This window comes from Pan troglodytes, chromosome 16 (genome assembly GCF_028858775.2).
Source record: "Pan troglodytes isolate AG18354 chromosome 16, NHGRI_mPanTro3-v2.0_pri, whole genome shotgun sequence".
Lineage (NCBI taxonomy): Eukaryota > Metazoa > Chordata > Mammalia > Primates > Hominidae > Pan > Pan troglodytes.
In genome coordinates this window covers 11,046,493-11,068,626 of record NC_072414.2, presented here as the reverse complement: position 1 = coordinate 11,068,626, position 22,134 = coordinate 11,046,493, and the positions used below count along the sequence as shown (strand labels likewise).

At 38.3% G+C, this 22,134-nt stretch overlaps 1 protein-coding gene across 5 annotated transcripts in view; it reads left to right on the top strand.

Annotated features, from left to right (window-relative positions):
- The window catches only part of LOC112205572 (serine/threonine-protein kinase Nek4-like), a 497,070-nt gene that overhangs the window by 74,669 nt on the left and 400,267 nt on the right, over positions 1-22,134 (top strand). For all 5 annotated transcript variants that reach the window (XR_010151571.1, XR_010151570.1, XR_010151572.1 and 2 more), the window contains exons 2-5: positions 6,075-6,236; positions 7,742-7,933; positions 18,836-18,942; positions 19,802-19,888. The gene's annotated coding sequence lies outside the window, so the exon portion shown is untranslated. The remainder of the gene's footprint in view (positions 1-6,074; positions 6,237-7,741; positions 7,934-18,835; positions 18,943-19,801; positions 19,889-22,134) is intronic.

Below are 22,134 nucleotides of genomic sequence, written 5' to 3'. Positions count from 1 at the left end.
GACACACTTCCAGGATCTTTTTAAGATCTTACCCATGTTTTGCAAGGAAAAGCAACACAGAACTGAAGTGCCTTCAGTTATTTTAGGTGGGGCTATCTTGTACAGGGCAGTCAGGGAGAGAGACTGGAAGGCAAGGGAAGGGAACAGCCAGTCCTTCCAGTTAGCAAAGTTCAGGCTCACTCAGTGCTTCTAAGTCACTGCTCACTCACTGCTTCTTAGATTAGGATACCCTGGGAATCAGCTACAATAACCTCAGACAAGGAACCATAAAAACCTGAAATGCACATTGGGTGCCAGCCAACAATGAAGCTTGGCTTCCAAGACAAAAAGTTGCTCTTTCTCCTCCTGCTACCTTGGGTGTGCCAGGTTGTAATTTGCAAATGTATTGTCTGGCCCTTAGGGGTTGGCAGCTAACAATTGTTTGCAGAAGGAGCCTAGCCTAGGAGTGAGAGAGATGCCAGCACAAGAGAAACCCGCTGACTATGAGCCAGGAAGTGGGCTGTCACCAGACACCAAACCTGCTGGCGCCTTGATCTGGGACCTCCCATTCTCAGACTCCTCAGGGCCACTGTCATCTCCTGAAGCAATCACCACATGTTCCCATCACAGCTGATGGTGGCAACTAACCCATGCAGAGTACTGAAATGAGCCAGGCTCTGTCTGCCCTCTCGTGTGTAGTCACCTAGTTAATCCTGGCAGCAGTCCTGGGTTCTCTGCGTTTCCAGAGTGCAAGTCCTCCAGTAACCACTGAAATGCTTTCTCAGGAGTTGTTGTCAACTCCTTAAAAACATTTCTCTCTACTTGGCGCAGAGCACAGTGACACCAGAGACAGGCTTTGCTGGACCCCAGCCCTGGCAATGGCCATGTCACTTCACTCAGGCCCAGGAAGAAGGCAGACTCGGGTCTCCCGCTGGGCAGCAACACCTAACTTAACCCGGATTTCTCACTTGGGTGAACTCTTGGATCACCATGCCCAGTCTGACGGAGTCTGCAGCAGATGCAATAAGGGCTTTGGGGCCGGGAAGTGGAGCTCACCCATGTGCCAAGCCCGAGGTCGGGCACCCCTCCTTCACACCATCCTTGGGGACTTCCTCCCTTCCCGACGGAATGCCACCGAGAACCAACCTGACGGTGCCAAGCGGGCAAATTTCCCCAAAGTCCTCTGAAATATGTTGTCATGATTTGTAACAGGAAGCCGAGTGAGGAGCACAAAGTGCTTCCAGAGACCAGGTGATGGGCCACATCCCTGGCCAGTGTGTTGAGCCCCTGAACCAAAGTCTCTGCGACCAACACCTTTGCCTGTCTGCCCCAGTTTTCTGAGCATGTGCTCTGCAGACACTTATGCGCCAGGCCGCCAGCCGCTCTCGCCTGTACTCCCCCAGCCCCAGCAAAGCTGCCACATGGGCCTCTTGCTCACTAGGTGGAATTTGCCTTTTATCTTGTGCAGCAGGCTGCAGAACGCGCCCCTCTGCTCCCTCCATGTGGGACTGCAAGGGGTCGGGTCCACCACCGAGGCTGCCTTTATGGAGAACCCTGCACTTGTCCCGAGCCTGAAACCCCCGAATTGCGGGGTCCAGGAAGACTGGAAGTGGCGCCTGATAGAATGACTTCTTTTCATTTGGGTCCATGCCCAGTGGTGGGATTGCTAGATTGAATGGTAGCTCTGCTTTTAAAAGTTCATTGAGAAATCTCCATACTGTTTACCATACAGGTTGTACTAATTTACATTCCCACCAAGGGTGTCTAAGCATTCCCTTTTCACCTCATCCACACCAATGTCTATCATTTATTGACTTTTTCATAATGGTCCTTCTGACTAGGGTAAGATTGGTATTGCATTGTGGTGTTAATTTGCATTCCCTGATGATCAGTGATGTTGAGCATTTTTTTTTCATATGTTTGCTGGCCATTTGTGTATCTTCTTTTGCCTGTTCATGTCATCTCCCCACTTTTTAATGGGGTTATTTATTTATTTTTTTCTTGCTGATTTGTTTGTGTTTCTTGTAGATTCTGGGTTAGTCCTTTGTTGGATGGACAGTTTCCAAATATTTTCTCCCATTCTGTAGGTTGTTTCTTTATTCTGTCGATTATTTCTTTTGCTCTGCAGAAGCTTTTCAGTTTCGCTAAGTCCCATTTATTTGTTTTTGTTTACGTTGTAGTTGCTTTCGGGGTCTTAGGTTTGCCTAGGCCAATGTCTTTACGATTTCATGTCTTACATTTAAGTCTTTAATCCATCTTGAGTTAATTTTTATATATGGTGACAGATAAGGATCCAGTTTTATTCTTCTGCATGTGGCTATCTTATTTTCCTAGCACTTTTGGTGAATGGGGTGTTCATTCCTCAGTTATGTTTTTGTCTGTTCTGTTGAAAATCAGTCAATTGTCCATATTTGGCTTCATTTCTGGGGTCTCTGTTCTGTTCCTCTGGTCTGTATGTCTACATTTATACCAGTATCATGTTAATATGCTAGCAGATGTTGTAATGGACTGTGTTGGTTGACCGTGGGCCAGAAGGTGGCACTTGCAGGAGAGAGCCAGCTGCAGTCATGGTGGTGGGATTTATGCTTAACCTTTGTTACCCAGGGGAAGTAGTCAGCTGATGGGAAGTGACACGGAAGTCTGAAAAGTCCCTGTTCCTGTTCTGCTACTAGGACAGGTAGAGGGGCAAAGCCGAGTGTGGGCTGGGTCAGGAAAGTCCATACTCTGCCTCTCCAAGTGTGGGTGTAAGCAGAAGCCTCAATGGGGGTCAGTGGACAGTTCCCTGACCACTGGGATAATGTTCCAGGGAGGAGAACACCCTCTGTCACATGAGATTCTGTACATGGAGAGAGGGGTAGCAAGTGGCAGGTCAATTCCCATGACCTTGACACAGAAGGTCTTACTCATGCAGACCTCTGCTGGCAAACACCCACAATAGCCAGGTAAGTCCCAGGCAGTCTAGGCTGAGAACACAAACCTGCCCCAGGCTGCAAGACTTCCCACTGGAGACTGAAACTGAAACAGTAGCTCTGAGGCCACACCCCTTGATTTGACATGTGAGGCAGCAGTACCCAGCTCCCATGACCCTGGCACAAGAACGCTTCCTGCATGCCCCTTGGTTCGGGCCTTAGGGGGTTGATCCTCTGCTCAATATTAGATCAAATACAAATCTTAGTTGGTCAGCTTCTCCCTCAGTTGGGAGCTTCTTCCAGTGCGTGACTGCTGCCTGGGTTACTTCGCTGATTTCTGCAAGATCTTCTATGAATTAGGGTCAGGAATATCTTCCTTCTGTGCCTGCTGGGATCTGGGAGTGCACACGCAGCACACCCAGATGCCACTCCTTCTTTCATGGTCCCCTCCTCTGTAAGTCAGCTCCAGCGCTGGGCAGGGTTAAGGCACTTCTCTGTGACCTGGACTGCCTGGTTCCCCAGTGGGAATGTATCACAGAGAGAGTCTCCCCCTTTTGCACTCTGAAGCCTCAATTTCCCATCTGACACATGGTGCAAGTTGCTGCCTGCTGCTCCTTTCAAAGTATCCAAAGGTTCTTTCACTTTTTCTGTGGAGTTCCTGTGATTGTTGGATACAAATTCACAGTGTGAATCTCTAGACACTATTTTGCTCTAAGCAGGTGAGGCACACTAACAAAGTCTCCAATCTGCCATCTTGAAAAACAAAAACAAACAAAACAAAAAATGCTCCACTTTATGAGCAGAATGTTTACCAAAAGTTATTTGGACCTTTCATCCTGAAAGTGTCTGTTCTCCTCCAATAATCGTATTTATGCAACCATTTTTATCAGTATGCAAACATGGATATTTATTTTATGCTTTACTTCTACTACTTCATTTATTTGTTTAAACTGTTGCACTGTTGGCTATTGGAAGGTCTTTCAGTTGGATCATTTGTCATTTTGAAACACTACCATAATGAAGCTTCGCTGTTGTTATGTGGTTGGTTAGTTGTTTGCACTGTTGTTTGGCGTTTTATTTTTTCTGGCACTACTAGGTGCTTAAGCTAATTGTGTGGATTTCCTCACAAGCCTGGTATTAACCATTTTTTCCACAGAGCCCTAGTTCTTCTTATGGGAAAATTGAATTAGAAATGGAGATCTGGGCTCTTGGCATATTCATTGCTCCTGGGGCATCTGTTGATTCGTGATCTTGTGTGCTGACAGAGCAAATACATCTGTGTATGCTGATTCACACACACACACAGAGACACACGCACACACAAATATTTTCTCATGTATCTGTATCTTTAAGTTAAACATGAATTCCTAATAATCCTCCAGCACCCCATGATCTAATCCAGTACCACGTGAATCAGCGCACCTATTCCCGCTTACTTGTGTGTAGCCTACCACACTAACAGTGATAAAGGTGGTTCTGTTATTTAATCACATAATCCAAAAGACTTGTATAAGTTTCAGAATTAGAAATGTATATGGCCATGAGAAAGAACTTTACCAACTAAAGTTTTTAGGGATAAACCTTTACCCTTTAGACTCAGAATATCCACTTACTTGCTACGTTCCTTGGGTCAGCTGCTTTTCCCCCCTCCATTCAGTGACGTTATTTCACTGATGTGTTATTTAATTCTATTATGTGTATAGCCCCATGCTATCTGCTACCTACTGTAGAAGGGTTTTAATTTGTATATTTTAAGTTCACTTTTTGTATTATAAAGTTAGTTAGGATTTGGAAAATATAATCATGTATTTATCATTACAGTATGATACCAGAATAATTTCACTGCCTAGAGCAAATCTGCTGTACCTCACCCGTTTGACCTGCCTCTTTTCCAAGCTCCTAGTAAATATCAAACATTTTATTATCTCTGTGCTTTTTCACATTGCAGAGTGTCACATAACTGAAACCACACAAAGTATTTTGCCTTTTAAAATTTACTTTTTTTTGCAATTTACCTTTAGATTTGTGAAATGTATCTCATGGTTGTTTAGAGTTGCATTTTCCTAATGACAAAAGGCTTAGGCCTCATATCATGTGCTTACTAGACGTGACTATAGTATCTTTGGATACATGTCTATTCAGATAGTTCACCAATTTGATTGTGATATTTGCCTTTTTATTTTGAGTTGTAAAATATTTTATATATTGTGGCTAATAGATTCTTTTCTGCTGTGTGATTGTGAAGATTTTCTTCTATTCTTTCTGTTATCTTTTTACTTTTAATTATGTACTTTGAATCTCAGAAATTTTTAATTCTTACAAAGTTAAATATATTCATTTTTTTATTTCCTTTTCTTGGGCTTTAAGTATCATATCTTAGAAATTATAGGAGTTATTGTTTAACCTAAGACCCAAATTATGTATTTCTATATTATCTTCTAAGGGTTTGGTCTATTTAGATCTTACATTTGGATATATGATTATTTTGAGCCAATTATGTATATGGTGTGAGTGAGAAGTTCAACTTGCTTGTGGATATTCAATTGTCCTAGCAACATTTGTTACAAATATATTTTTCCATATTGAATTGGCTTGGCAACCTTATAAAATCATTTGACTATAAAGGTAAAGATTAATTTTTGGACATTCAATTCTACTATATTCCTTTGATCTGTATGTCCGAGTTTATACTATTATTGAGCCTTTAAATTAAATTATGATGATACTGAGTTTTTCATGGATGCCCTTTAAAATAAAGAAACTTTCCTTATAGGCTTAATTTGTTGTATACTGTTATCAAAAATGGATTTTGGATTTGTCAGGTGCCTTTCCTGCATCTTTTGAGATGATCATATGGCTTTTGTTTTTTATTTTATTCTTACAGGGCATGACACTAATTATTTTGTATGTTGAACCAAATTTGCATTCCTGGGACAAATACCATTGGTGATGGTGTATAATTCTTTTTACATTTGCTGATTTGTATTGCTAGCATTTTATTGAAGACATTTACCCTCTATTTATAAAACATATTGGTCTTAATTTTTCTTTCTTGAGATGTCTTGCTTTAGTTTTAATATCAGTGTAAACTAATAGTATACATCAGGAAGTGATCTCTTCTCCGCTTCTACTGTTGTTTAAGTGTTTATGAAGAGTTTGTGATAGATTGTTATTAATTATTTTCAGGTTTGGAATAGTTCAACAGTGAAGTCATCTCAACCAGCCCAGGGCCTTGACTCCTAACAACAATCACACGAACTTGGAAGAGGATCCTTCCCCAGCTGAACCTTCACTTGAGACCTTGTCATTGGCCATCATTGACATCTGGATTCATGATACAGAGAAACTGTGAGTAAGAGCCACTCAGTGTGTGAGAATTTATTATTCAGCAGTAAATAATACGCCTGACAGTAAATGCAATGTGGTATCCTGGACAGAAAAATGACATCACTTAAAAGCCTAGTAAAATGTGGAAAAAGCCTATACTTCAATAAGTAGTTTTGTGCCAACTATTTTTTAGGGCTCATGGTTACATAATCTATTACATTGCATGTAATTCAAAGATATCTAAGCTTTCTCTACTATCTGTGCATATTTCTGTGTATTTAAAATTATTTCAAAGAAAAAATGTTTTTTAAAAAAGCATTAAATGTGATATGAAAATAATCTCAAAGCACAAACAGAATACCTTCAGCTCAGGAGATGAAAGGGCACATAGAGAGAGAATAGCAAAGCATCTTTCCATATCGATTTACCAACTCCAACACAGGTACACTTGCTTCAGAAAGATCCCCCCAAGTTCCAGAGACTCATGCTCTTTCATCTTCTTCATCATATTCCGCATTTTTCAGTCACCAGTTTTAGCATCTGGTGCTAACTACATAACGAGTTTTTGAAAGACAGATGCCTATTACTCACATGTCTCAAAAAGCCCCATTTTCAGATATTATTTAGCAGGACTCCAACAAACAGACCAGAATTTATTGAGAGCTTGCAATGAGGAGTGCCTTAATTCCAACACGACTATGTTGACAACACATCCTCTTGTGAGTGAAGCATTCATACCGAATGAGTCGCTGAAACTCAATAACATGTGTTTACTGTACAAGAAAGGTAATAATATAATGCTCTAAAATTATTCTGGGGACATAGGGGACATGTGTCCAAGATTTATGAGATGTGAGCAACCAAGAGAACGTGAACACTGATATTTTACAAGTGCTCCAAATCAGTAGATGGGCATTTGGTTTTCCAGTTAGGGCTGCAGTCAGGGTCTCTTGGCTTCAATACTATACACAGAGAATTTCAATGACAGATCTTGACTAAAATAACAATAATAACAACCCTTCATCTTTGATATTGCAGCCTGGCACCATTTAACTTAATTTTACTGCATATAAATGGCAATCCTATACTCCATGCAAACTAGAATGGCAGTGCAATTGATGTAGTGAAGAAAGTGACAAATTATTTTCCAAATATAAAGCAAACTTAAGGTTTTATAGGGAAACAAATGGGGGTAAAAATATTTCAATCCTTATTTTTCTGATAATTGTGTTCTGCTCTTATAAATAGAAAGCTGCACTTTCATTATTTTATAATATAGTGAGTTTATCAGCCACGTGTATGAAAATTGTATAGTAAGAGTAGGTATGTGTCCACTTGGTTGGTTCATTCGACTTATACACATCATTTACTTTATCTCGAATGGTTATTTTTTAAGCCTTGGTTTTTGTACAACATGTAAAGGCGTCTGTCTTTGTGCAATATTAAATCTTCATTCAAGTAACTTTTCTTTGTTTCTTTGCCTTTGTTTCTGCATTGCTCTTGTACTTCTGTGACCCGTATTTCAGTGAGTAATGATGACACTAGCAGTCCAGCGTGCATGGATGCTGACATGGATGCTGTCTCCCATTCTTACCACTGGATGTGAAGAAATGCTAGATGCAATCCATCCAATCTGTACTCGACTGTCAGTTCCATCTTCTCAACTCACAGTGTCTTCCAAAGTCCATGCCACACCACAGCCTGGAAAATCTCCCAAGGTGGTATCTTGATGCAATGGTAGAGCTCATGTCACAGTATTGTATGTCTCAGGTATCACTGTCCTTCACTGTTTGATATATTCTCTCTTACACACCATTGTTCCATACACTTTGCCCCTTTTGTGTTTGTTCATACATGTGGTATGGCATGTCTAAACCTCACAGTGAGGATATTAGAATAGGGTTCTGCATATCTAGAGGTGTGGATCATTGGGAAGCATCTTAGAACCTACCTGCCACATCAGGTCCTGTCTAATCTGTATCAGTTTCTGGGTCTTCACTTATTTTTTTGCCCTTGATCTTAGTGAAAAGAACTTGTCAGGTGTTCCGTAGGATGTATCACAATATGGATTTGTTATATTTTTTCATAATTTGGGTAAGATTAAACATTAATTTATACACGTATTTGTCTAATGTTGAAGACAAAAAAATACCTGCACAATATATTATTTAGAAATACAAATATAGAAAATAATAATGAAGAATGAGGCTGGGCATGGTGGCTCATGCCTGTAATCCCAGCAATTTGGGAAGCTCAGGTGGGTGGATCACTTGAGGCCAGGAGTTTGAGCCCAGCCTAAGTAACATGGTGAAACCCTATCTCTACTAAAAATACAAAAATTAGCCGGGTGTGGTGGTGCATGCCTGAATGTTTCATATATTCTGGATAATAGTCTCCTAACAGTTATATGACTTCAGAATATCTTCTTCCATTATTTCAGTTGTCTTGATGGTGTACTTTGCATCTTAAAAGGTATTGATCCACATGAAGTTCAATGTATCTATTTTTTTTTCTGTCACTTGTACTTCTGTGTCACATGTTAGAATCCATTGTTTCATGTAAGGCTATGAAAATCTATTTGTATGTTCTCTTCTGTGGGATTTTTAGTTTTAGCTCTTATATTTAGCCACATATTCTATTTTGAGTCAAATACATACATGGTGCAGGAACAGTTTAACTTGCATGTAGATATCCCTTTCTCCCAGCAACATTTGCTGAAAAACAATTTTTTCATCTTGAATTAATTTTTCAACCTTGAAAATAAGTTTGCCCTATATATAAAGATTGATTTTGGGGTGCTCAACTCTATTCTGTTGGCTTATATGTCTTTCCTCATGTTATGTGAGTTTTCCATGGATGCTCTTTGTAGGTTTAGAAAGTTTTCTTCTATGCCTAATTTTCCCAGAGCTTTTATCATGAATGGGTTTGGAATTTGTCAAATGCTTATTCTGTATCTTTAGAGGTGACCATGAGTCTTTTTAAAAAATTCTATTAGTATAGTTTATAACACCAGTTGTTTTTGTATGTTTAACCAGACTTACATTGCAGGGATAAATAGTTTTGCTCCTAGTGTATACTCATTTTTATATGTTACTAGTTAATTTTGATAATATTTCCTTGATACTTTTTACCTGTTTCACATTGGTCTATAATTTTCTTTTCTTGAAATGTCTTTGTCTAGCTGTGGTGTCAGGGAACACTGGCTTCATACATTGCATTAGGAAAAGTTCTCTACTCGTCTGTTTTTATTGATTGTTATTAATTCCCAAAAGGCTTTGCATAACTCACCAGTGAAGTCTTCTTGACCTGGACAGAAATTGAATCCTCCCAAGAATCCCAGGAGCTTGGAAGGGGATCCTTCCCCAGATGAGCCTTCCCTTGAAATCTCTGCCAGGCATCTGACCCAGAGAAACTATAAGTACTGTGTAGGGCTGGGTTGGAAAGTCTAAACTATGTAGTAATATGTTAGACAACAATTGGTCAGTTATATGCCTGACAGTAAATGTAATGTGATATCTTGGATTAGACCCTAGAACAGAAAAATGACACTAGTGGAAAAGCTGGTAAAATATGAAGAAAATCTTTTTCAGTTAATAGTTTTGTACCACTGTCAATTTCTGAGTTTTCATAAATATGCTATGGTGATATAAGGTGTTAACATTTCAGGAAGCTGTAGGATATATGAAACTCTATTATCTTTACTACTTTCTGTAAAACTAAAACTATGATAAAATAAAAATATTTCTTGAAATGTAATATTCAGGTACCAGAAAATAAAACAACAATAACAAAGACAGATTTAAACCACAATAAAACCACAGATCAGAGGATGAATGGAGATATAGGAGACTGTGGCAAAGTAGCTTGCCTTATTATCCCCCATTCCTACACAGGACACCTGCTTCAGAAAGACACCATCAAGCTCCAGGGACACTCATCCACTTTCTTCTTTCCCATCACACTTCCCATTACCCAGTTATCAATTCCTGTGTTCATAACCACTTTTCCAAGGAAAGACGCCTTTCTCACATATGTTAGAAAGCCCTGTTTTCAGGCACTTTCTGTCAGTGTCTTTGTAGGATCTCACTATAAAGACATTTTAGAAGACATGACTTCCAGACATTAGAAGAGAAGATTGAGAAACACCAGTGATGGTGAACATAAATATTTCTGCATTAAGAGTGTTTTCTTAGTACAGGGATTCCTTTTATTCCCCAAGTTTTAAAAGGAAATGATGCCTTAAGCCTTTGAGAAAACACTGTGATGATTCAGTTTTCTTCATCATGCAGACTCCATCACGAATTTATGGGACCACACATTCTCTTGACACTCACATCATGGATCTATATTGTCTTGTGGTATATTGCTGTGTTCTCATGATGCTAATAAAGACATACCTAAGACTGGGTAATTTATAAAGGAAAGAGGTTTAACTGGCTCACAGTTGCACATGGCTGGGGAGGCCTCACAGTCATGGCAGAAGGCAAATGAGGAGCAAAGTCACATCCTATATAGTGGCAGAAAAGAGAACTCGTGCAGGGGAACTCCCATTTATAAAACCATCAAATCTTGTGAGACTTGTTTACTCCCATGAGAATAGTATGGGGGAAACTGCCCCCATGATTCAGTTTTGTCCACCTGGCCCTGCCCTTGACACATGAGGATTGTTACAATTCAAGGTGAGATTTGGGTGGAGACACAGCCAAACCATTTCAAGCGACAAGCCCAAAAGCCACAGAATAGACATTATCATGGAAGAAAGTTAACTAGATATGAAGAAAGTTTATAATCATAGAGTTGTAGGTTAATTCCTGCTCAAAAAGACATGGAAATGAACCTTTAGACATCAGAAGTATGAAAGTGGGGCATGTTAGTGATACAGGGTGTGTTGTGCAGAGGTGGAAATAGCCTAATAGAAAAAAGGAAAGAACAGCACAGTACAACATACCCCAGCCCACCATGTAGTGATCTAAGAGATGGACACACGGTGAGTGCTGACTCTGCATCTGTGCTTGTTAAACAAAGATCCCCACAGCATGGAGGACTGTCCCCTCTTCCCCAACACAGCTCCCCATTCACAGGCCACACCACTTTACAGAGGAACACCAGGGATGTTCCAGGAACCATACCCACAAAGCTTACTAAGCCATGGGACTGCATACTACACTCCCAAGGACATCCACAAAGTCAAGACTCTTGCTTTTTCAGAGTGTGATCATGGGCTACATTCTCCATACCATGTTCATATCTACAGTGAGAAAACAAACTCCTGCGTCCTGGAGACCTACAATGAGAGACACAGCTGACCTTGACCATGTTTCTCACTTCTGAGAAGACTGTAGCAGTAATTCAGGTGCTATTATTTGGGGCATTTATAATTCAGTAAACCTTACCCCTCTAATCTTACAGTTCACCCCATCGGAAAGGACGGTTCCATTTAAATTGGCAATCTTAAGTCATGGGGGTTTGCTCTTTTTATTTCATTATAACAGGAGTTTCTATAAGGTAAGTGACTTGTACAATCCTATTTTCCTCTTCATTTCAATACGTACATATGGTCTATTATGATGTGTACTGTTAAGATCATCCATGAGTAAATTCTTCAGAAAAAAAAAAAAATCAAGTGGCAGGCCATGAAGTAGACAGAAGTAGATGTGTGGAAGGACAGACTCATCTCTAGGTGGCAAGAGGGTTGATGAGCTCTGAGTGCTCAGGGTTAAGACTGGAAAAGTGATAGACATAAAACTCTGCTACCGTAATATCCCAGGCACAGCGGACACAGTGCTGAGCGCTAAGCTCCCAAACATTAGCATGATAGCGTGGAAAATATGATTCGTACTGAGTCTGGATTGGCCACCAGAATTCTCAGAAAGATGCCATTGAAAACAGCCCATCATCTGACCACATCCTTAGGCAAGAACCCAACGCTGTCTCCGCCCTCTAGTCTGAATAGTGAATAAAATTTAAAGGGTGCATGACTCCTAAACTTGAGATTAGGGCTTCCTGTTCACTGAATTGAACTCTCATAGAAGCTGAAACTCTCAGTGCAAATATGCTCAACATTCTAAATTATACATTATATGAGTTTCCTCTTCATTCAGTACACTCTTTAGAGAACACCAAAGCCTGTTTCATTTTCTAAGTATCGACAAATGGGGCTGACAAGAGTAACAAGTGGTCAGAGCAAGGCATTTCGTGAAAACAGCAATGCACAGGCGTCTGCAGTCCCTGCTTACAGTGAGATTCACATGACCGTCGTTCATGGGATACGAAGGATAAAAGAGGAGGGAGAAAAAAATATGCAGTTGATCTGGATGAAGAATCAGATTTGGAAAGCAACTTAGAATAATCTCTGCTTATATTTCTAAGATTAAATCTCAAGATACAGGATTTTCTGTCTTCAGAGAGCTGCACTCTGCTGCAAACTTTCAAGTAACACTTTACCATTTCTATCTTCCTTCTCCATGGGATCTTTGAGCCATAATTTATAAAATCACCTCTACATCTCTTGTATTTTTGTTATGTCTAATAATCTCTTGAGGTCTCTCTAGGGACAGTGACTATAAATTATCACCCTGCCCAACAGGACTTCAGGAAACTGTGTCCTGGATGTTTACAGTGTGCCTTTCATGGGATACTTATTTATCCTGGTGGATACCCCAAAGCATAAGTGTACAATCTTTGACCCAGCATCCTTCTCACAGGATATTTGTTTATACCGTCAGACACCCTTGTGGCACTTGTTCGACCTGTGTCCACTCCATTCCCACCAAGGTAGCCACTGTCTAGGAGAGCTCTGAGTTCGAGAAAAGTTGAGTTCACATGTGTTGGTCATGTGAGCCACGGAGGAGGCAACTCAACAAAGCACAGGTATTTCTTGCAGGTGGGGATCGTTGGGCACCATTGCAGGGTCTAACTGACACATTAGGTCTTCTCCAATCTGTAAGTTTCATAGTCTTCACTTCTTTTTCTTGACCTTGACCCTGTTGAAATGTACAGGTCAGATATTTTGTAAGATGTCCCACAGTATGGATTTGTCTCATGATTTCTCATGATTAAACTAGGGACATGTATACATTAAACACATGTCATCTAAGTTTGAAGACAAGAAAAACTAAACATTATGGATATTAGAAATACAAACATAGAGATAAATATAACAAACACAAATTAGAGGATAACAAATAAATTCACAGTAATAGCGACCTTCAGTGATTAAGGAAGATGATGAAGCTAAGGAGATCCATTAACGGCCATCAACATATTGCTCATGTTCTATTTTATAAAGTCAGCAGTGACTTTAAATAAAAAGAAACTTTATACATTTAAGAATCGTTTAGGATTTACAGAATTGTTTTAAATACAGTACATAGACTTTCCATATTTCCCACTACAGTTGCTCTTTTTATTAACTTCTTAATGTAGGACATTTGTCACAATTAACCAATTTTAAACAGTATCATTAACTACTCTTCATACTTTATTCAGATTTTCTTAGTTTTCACTTAATGTCTAATTTCTATTCCAGGACCTCGTCCAGGATACCTCAGCACAGTTAAATATCACGTCTCCTTAGATTTCTCTGACTGTTGCAGTTTCTTAGCGTTTCCTAGTTTTTGATGACATTGACATTCCTAATGTGGGATTTCTCTGAGGTTTTTTTCATGTTAAGACTAGATTTGTGGGTTTAGGGGAGGAAGATGACAGAGGAAAGGTGCCATTCTCCTCACATCATACCAAGGGCACAGGCTCTCAACAGGCTTTATCACTGTTAATGTTAATTTGATCACCTAGATGAGGTTGTTTTTATCAAATTATCACACACGGTGAAATTATTATTTTTCCCTTTCCCCATAGAATGTTTCAGAACAAAGTCACTAACACAACACGCATTTAAGAAGTGGGGAGTCATGGGCTAAGCACGATGGCTCATGCCTGTAATACCAGCACTGTTGGAGGCTGAGACAGGCGGATCATCTGAGGTCAGGAGTTCGAGACCAGTCTGGCCAACATGGCGAAAGCTCGTCTCTATTAAAAATACAAAAATTAGCTAGGCACAGTGCACACGCCTGTACTCCCAGCTACTCAGGAGGCTGAGGCAGGAGAATCACTTGAACCTGGGAGGCAGAGTTTGCAGTGAGCTGAGATCACGCCACTCCACTCCAGCCTGGGCAACAGAGCAAGACTCCAGACTCCATCTCAAAAAAAAAAAAAAAAAGTGGGGATTCATGATCTACCTTTTTATTGGCAGAATGTCTACAAATTTATTTGAACTCTCAACTGTAAGCATGTCTATTCTACTACACATTTTTTCATTTATACATAAATTATTTATGTCATCATCTAAACATGGATATTTATTTTATACTTTACATATGCTAATTTATTTGATTGCTCAGATTGTTCCAAGGTTGCCTTTTGGAAGGTTTTTTAGTTGTTTCTGGTATAATTTTGAAATACCCACATAATTAAGGTTCAATGTTGTATGGTTGGTTGGTTTTGTTATTGTTCAGCATTTCCTTTTCTTTAACCACTACTAGGTGCTCCAGGCTAACTGTGTATTTAATTGTACTCCAGGCTAAGTGTATAATTGTGTAATTTCTACTACTGTTTCCAACACCATATGATCTAATCCAGCACCATGTTAATGATGTATGTATTCTCTTACTCTCCCTATGAAGAACTTCGTGCTGTTCACTTAATCATACTACCTGAACATCCATGCAGAGTGGTTTCAGAACTGGTAACTTATACCCCAATGGGAAACAATTTTACCAAGTAAAGTACAGTACATAGGTATAAATACTTTGGCTTTTAGCCTCAGAATGTCCACTTATTTCCCAAATTACTTAGGTCCATTGCTTTTCTCCACTTTCTTTAGTGAGGCTATTCCATACATTCATTACATAGTTATATTATTTTTTTGGTCATTCCTCCTTGGAAACCCTCTACCTACTAAATAAGGTTTCAATTTTGCATAATTTAGATACACTGTTTGTGTTATAAAGTTCTTCAGGATTCAGAAAACATTATTATGTATCCACCATTACAATATCAGAGAGAGTAATTTCACTGCCCAAAAGAAACCTGCTATATTTCACTGATCCCACCTTTCTCTCTCCCAAGCCCATTGTTACCACCGAACTCTTTGCTATCACTATCCTTTTTTCCTTTTCTAGAGAATCGTATAGGTGGAATTACACAGTATTTTACCTTTTCCAACTTATATTTTTTCACATAGCAATATACCTTTTAGATTTTTGAAGTACGTATCATGTTTTTTTAGACTTCCCTTCCCCTATTGTTGCAGGACAGGTGAGCCCCAAATTTGGGGCTTCAGCTGGAAGGGTTCTTGGCTTTGCCCAGGAAAGTATTTAAGAGCAAGCCAGTGGTGATAGACAGCAATCTTTTATTGAATGTTACTGCTCCTTAAAGAGCAGGGCTAACTCATAAGCATTGCATCGGTTGGTAACCTATGGGCTCTTGTCAACTATCTTTACACTAAGGCAAACTCACTTTCAATTACATGTAAATTGAGGAGTGGATCAGTGAAACTTGATGGGCAGGTTATTCAGAACTTTCTAGGAGAGGAGCAGTAACTTCTGGGTTGTTGCCATGGAAAGAGGTGGTTAAATTCCAGGTTGTTGGCATGGAATTTATAAACAGTCATGGTGCTGGAGGGAATGTCTCATGCCAGTGAGCAATGAGGACAACCAGGGATCCCTGCACCTCTTTTTGCCAGTTTCTTCACTGTATGCTGTCTGGACCAGATCTTGTTTTGATCAGCAGGGTTGTGATCAGAAAACAGCCTGCCGGTCTTCTGTCTCATAATGGCAAAAGGCATTGAGTGTCTTTTCGTGTGATTTGGATATGACGGTAGCTTTTTTGGAGAATTGGGTATTTGAATAATTTCCATTTTTGATTGCGATATTTGTCTTTTTATTTTTGAGCTCTAAGATGTTGTCATATATGATTAACAGTAGACCATTATCACCTAGAAAATTTGCAAATATTTGCCTTTTAATTTAACTTTTAAGTTTCAGGGTACATGTGCACATTTGTTACATAGGTAAACTTGTGTTATGGTGGTTTGTTGTAGATTATTTCATCACCAATGTACTAAGCCTAGTACCCACTAGTTATTTTTTCTCATACTCTCTCGCCCTCACCCTCCACCCTCCAATAGGCCTCAGTGTGTGTTGTTCCCCACTGTATGTTTATGTGTTCTCATCATTTACCTCCCACTTATAAGGGAAAAAAATATGGTATTTGGTTTTCTGTTATTGCATTAGTTTGCTAAGGATAATAGCCTCCAGCTCCATCCATTTTCCTGTAAAGGACATGATATTCTTTTTTATGGCTGCATAGTGTTCCATGGTGTATATGTACCACATTTTCTTTGTGCAGTCCACCATTGATGGGCATTTAGGCTGATTCCATGTTCTTGCTATTGTGAGTAGGGCTGCAATGAACATATGCATGCATGTGCATTCTTAATAGAACACTTTTTATTTCTTAGGGTATATGCTCAGTAATGGGATTGCTGGGTTAAATGATATTTCTGTTTTTAGGTCTTTGTGGAATCTCCACACTGCCTTCCACAATGGTTGAACTAATGGAGACATCCACCAATTAGTTAGATGGCTGGTGTTAGATGGTGTCACATTGTGGTTTTGATTTGCATTTCTTTAAGGATCAAGTGAGGTTGAGGTTTTCTTCATATAATTGTTAGCTACATATGTATCTTCTGTTGAAAGTGTCTGTTCATGTCCTTTGCCCTCTTTTCATAGGGTTGGTTTTTTTTTCCTGAACATTTGTTTCAGTTCCTTATAGATGCTGGATATTAGACCTTGGTCAGACGCATAGGTTGCAAAACTTTTCTCCCATTCTGTAAGTTGTCTGTATATTCTGTTGATAGTTTTCTTCTGCTGTGCACAAGCTGTTAAGTTTAATTGGATTTAATTTGCCAGTTTTTGCTTTTGTTTGCAAATATTTACTCCCATTCTTTGGATGTCTTTATTTTTTATGGTGTAGCGTGAATCACGAAAGTTTCAAATTCTAATGAGATTTAATATACCTGTTTTTTCTTCTTCCCTTTTGCTTTCAGCATCATATCTTAGGAAAGATTTTTTTAACCTAAGACCACAAAGATGGATTCTTGTGTTATTTTCTATATTTTGGACTTGTTTAGCTATTATGTAGAGATATATGGTCATTTTGAGTCAATTACATTTTCAGTGTGAGGCAGGAGTTCAACTTACACAGAATATGCACTTGTTTCAGAAATATTTGAGTAAAAATATTTATCCATATATAATTTATTTGGTGACATTATAAAATTATTTCACTGCAAATATAAGTATTCATTTTTGAACATTATATTCTATTACATTGATCAACATCTATATTCTTATTCTAGTACCGTAAATCTTGATTACTCTTACTTTGTAGCGAGTTTTGAAGTCAGGAAGTATGTATCTCCAATGCCAACCTTTTCTCTTCTTTCTCAAAAGTATTTAGGCTGCTCTGGGTCTATTGCATTATATATGAATTTTAGATAAGCTTTGTGAATTTAGAGAAGGAAATGTCACCTGGGATTTTGATAGAGGTTGTGTTAAATCTATAGATCCATTTGGAAAATATTGACAGCCTAACAACATTAACCTTTATGAACAATGAATAGTCAAAGTTTTTTTTTCCATTTATTTTTTATCAAAATATTTTCTATAGTTTTTTTTATATATCTTATACTTAATTTGATAAACTTATTTTTGATTTCATCTCAAATGAAACATTCTGAGTTTTTATTTTAGATTGTTAATTGCTGGCATATAGAAATTCAGAGGATTTTATATATTGACCTTATATACTGCAAGTTTGTTGAACTCATTTCTAAATTCTAAACATACTTGATTAGAGTCCTTTGGAAATTTTATATATAAGATCATGTCATATGCCAAAAGACAGAGTTTGACTTTCTTTCCATACTGGAAGCCTTATATTTATTTTTCTAGACTAATTGCCATGTCTATATCCTCCAGTACAATGTTGAAAACAAGTGTCAAGAGTGGAAATCCTTGTCTTGTTTCTAATCTTGGAGAAGTTAGTGAACCTTTCAGATAACCTATGATGACATGTTAGTTTTCATGGATCCTCTTTAAAAGGAAGAGAGTTCCCTTATCTGACTCAATTGCTGCATATTTTTCTCATAGGGAGTTTGAGAATTCTCAAGTGCCTATGCATCTTCTGAGCTGATGATGTGGTTTTTTTCTTTATTATGTGAATATAGTGCATGGCACTAGTTGTATTGTATGTTGAACCAAATTTTGCTTTTCTGAGGTAAATACCCTTGACATAGTGTATAATACTTTTTACATGTTTCTGGTTTGTTTTACTAATATCTCCTTGATGATTTTTGCCCCTGTATTCATAAGGTATATTGCTCTTCATTTTCCATATTTGAAATGTCTTTGTCTAGTTGTGGTATCAGAGTAAACTAACTCAGTATACGATGGGAAATCATGCCTTCTCCACTTTGTGGGAATAATTTGTAATAAATTAGTATTAATTGTTTAAGTGATTCCAATAATTCACTAATGAATTCTTCTTGATGAGATCAGAGAGGTTAATCCTAAGAACAGTTACATGAGCTTGGAAGGAGACCTTTCCCCGGCTGAGCCTTAGCCTGGGCCATCACCTACATCTGGACTGGAGAACCAGAGAAACTGTGAGTAGTATGTGTGTGGTTTTGAACCACTAAGATGTATAGTAATTTGTTATGCACCAACTCTTAAGTAATATACCTGACAGTAATTGCAATGAGGCATTCTAGATTAGGTCTTGGAACAGATAAATATATCATTATTAGAAATTTTGGTAAAATATGAAGGAAGTCTGTAGATCAATTAATAGTTTTGAAACATAGTGAAATTCTTAGTTTTCATGAATATACTATGGTTATAATAGTAACATTTTAGTTAGCTGAAGGGTATATGAAACTGTCTGTTCTACATGTGTATCTTTTTGTAAATCTGCAATTATTTCAAAATAAATTTGTTTTCTAAAATTATTATATATTTTAAAGGAAAACAAAGACATAAAAAAAACTGGCTTCCAGAGATGAATGGGCCCATAGGGAGAGAATAGCAAAGTAGCACTCTTTTTATGTAGTCACCTTTCCAAACCCAGGTGCACCTGCTTCAAGAGGGCACCATCAAGCTCCAGGGACTGTCATCCTTTTTCTCCTTCTCCGATACACAGTCAGCAGCTGGAGTGTCAGCAACCACTTATTGAGAAAAAGCTGCCTTTCCTTCACATATCCCAGAAAGCCCCATGTGTGGACATCATTTAGCAGTGTATATTCAGGATCCCACTGAAGCATTTTTGGGAGATATGACTCTCAGATATTAGAAGCCAGGAATAAGAAATTTCAGTGACAGGGAACATAAATCATATTTCTGCATTCAGGATAATGTTTTCTTGGTACAGGGATTTCTTCTTCAAGTAATCAAAAGACAACTGTACCTTCAAACCTTTCAGAAAAATATGTTCTAATTTAGTTCTTTTGATTCTACAAACTCCATCAGGAATCGTTTGGGACCGTGCATTCTGTTGACACTTACATTGTGGAATTATGTTGCCCGCTGCCAACCCTAAAGCCACCAAGGTAGCAGGTAAGCAGAGTACAACAAATGTTTCTAATAAATTGGTTTAGGCCAGTCTCTACTTACAGAGACCTGGATATGAATCTTTTACACAACAGGTTTTTTGCAGTTGGATGCTAGTGAGTGGAGAAAGCAGATGATGAAGAGCTGAGCAATGACTTCCCAGACAAACTAACTGCATGGAAGATGTGATTTCCCACAATATCTTAAACCAGCAGTTCCTTAGAGGCTGGCCTGGACACCACAATTCTAAAAGAGATGCCATTTAAGAGAAACCAAATTCTAGACCAGATCATGAGGCAGACACCCAACACTTTGTCTCCATACTCTAACCTGATTAGAAGTTGGAGTTCAATGGAAGAATATCTTGGATATTTGAGAGCATGACTTTATTAAATTTAGCCTTGCTGGAATTTAAAACTGTAGGGCAAAATTCAGTCAACCTCCTAAATTATGTGAGTTTTTGTTTTTGTATGTGAGTTTCTGCATACACATAAAGAAACTCCCACAGTTTAGGAGGTTGACTGAATTTTGGGTATACAGAAACTCATACTTTATGTGTTTCTTCTTCAATCAGTATATTCCTGAGGGAAAACCAAAAGCAATCCTCAAATCCAAGTACCCAAATTAGGGTTGAGCAGAGTAGCAAGGGGGCAGATTAAAACATTTTATAAAGACCATTATGCATCTACTTCTGCAGTGACTAATTATCAAGTGATTTCTATGATCACCAACCATATGGTTAAAACGGCAAATGGGAATGAAGAAAAAAGAGTTACATAAATGTTATAGCTGAAAGCATGGAATTTATAATGAAGCTTACAAGGGTCATTGGTCAAATTCCTAAGATTGCAGTGGGAAGTTTCAAGTTACAGCTTTTTCTAGGTCTTTAGAAAGCTATCACTCGAGTGAATTTTTCAAGTAACTCTTTATAATTTCTATCTTCTTCCTCAATGGATTTCTTAAACCATAATTCATAAAACTACATTTCCATGCATAACTGAAGAATTATAGAATTCCACTAATAACTGTAATGTCTCTAATAGCTATGTAGAATGTAAATACACTTGGTAAACTTATGTGATAAGATTTAAGCATGTTTCTTCAATAACAGATAAGAATACAGTTGATGAGCCACCATAATCTAACACTGAGAAATGGGCAGTCACAGAGGACAGTGTATTCCATTCATCGTAGAGGGCACATTTTCACATTTATGAAACACAGATGCACCTTAAATTTATTAGTGTTAAAACATTATTGACGAGAAGGCGACCATAACATGATTGTCCTCATTTACATATACATGAGCTTGGTCTGTAAACCTTCCATTGACATCTTCAGGTCATACCATCAACATCATGTCTTGCATAGGGGGTTTCAGATGGTTGGAAAGATAAACTCACAGGAGCACCATAGGAATCTCGCAAGAAGTGCAGCATCACCAAAGCGTCAGATTAGCACAGGTGATAATAATATGGGGAAAATCATGGGCTGATGAGTTGAAGAGTGATTCAGGAGAGTTACATCTCAATGAGAGAAAATTTAGGAAAACCTTTGTCAATGTATTTTTCTTGTATGTTCCATCCCATGTAGGAATGACACAAGACAAATATCCACATGTATGCACATTGAAAATATTTTTTCCAGTAATTATAATGTATTTACATTATTACTGTGTGATTTATTTATAAGTGATAAAAGTACTAGTTTCTTCATCTGTTATTGGTTTTGTTCTTCCATTCTGGTGTGTGAAATAATGACATGTTACAATTGACACAAATGATATATCTCGCAATTTATTAGAAAATTAATTTTTAGGGGTTAGTGTAGGGTTGATAATATACTACAAGCTGTATATGTTACCATTTCATACAATCCACACTGACATCTCAGGAAGTAAGCACGATTTTCACTTCTGTGGTCCATTTCGGAGTCTGAGCTGACTTTCTGCAGGAAAGGTATAAAGGAAACTTGAGTTTGATACTGTCTGCCCCAGAGTCTTTGCTCACTTTGACTATGTAGAATGTGTTTTGTCTTACATCTAAATAATTTTCAGGTCTAGTTAGACAGCTCAACTTACCCTCTGTCATGAAGATATTTTCCTAAATTGTTTTCTGAATACTCTATTATTTTTATATTTAAGCCTATAAACCAACTAGAATTGATTTTGTGTGTATGTGAGGTCAAAGGTTAGATCTTGGTTGTTCCCTGTGGATATTCAATTTCCTGGAACACTTTAATAAAAATTGATC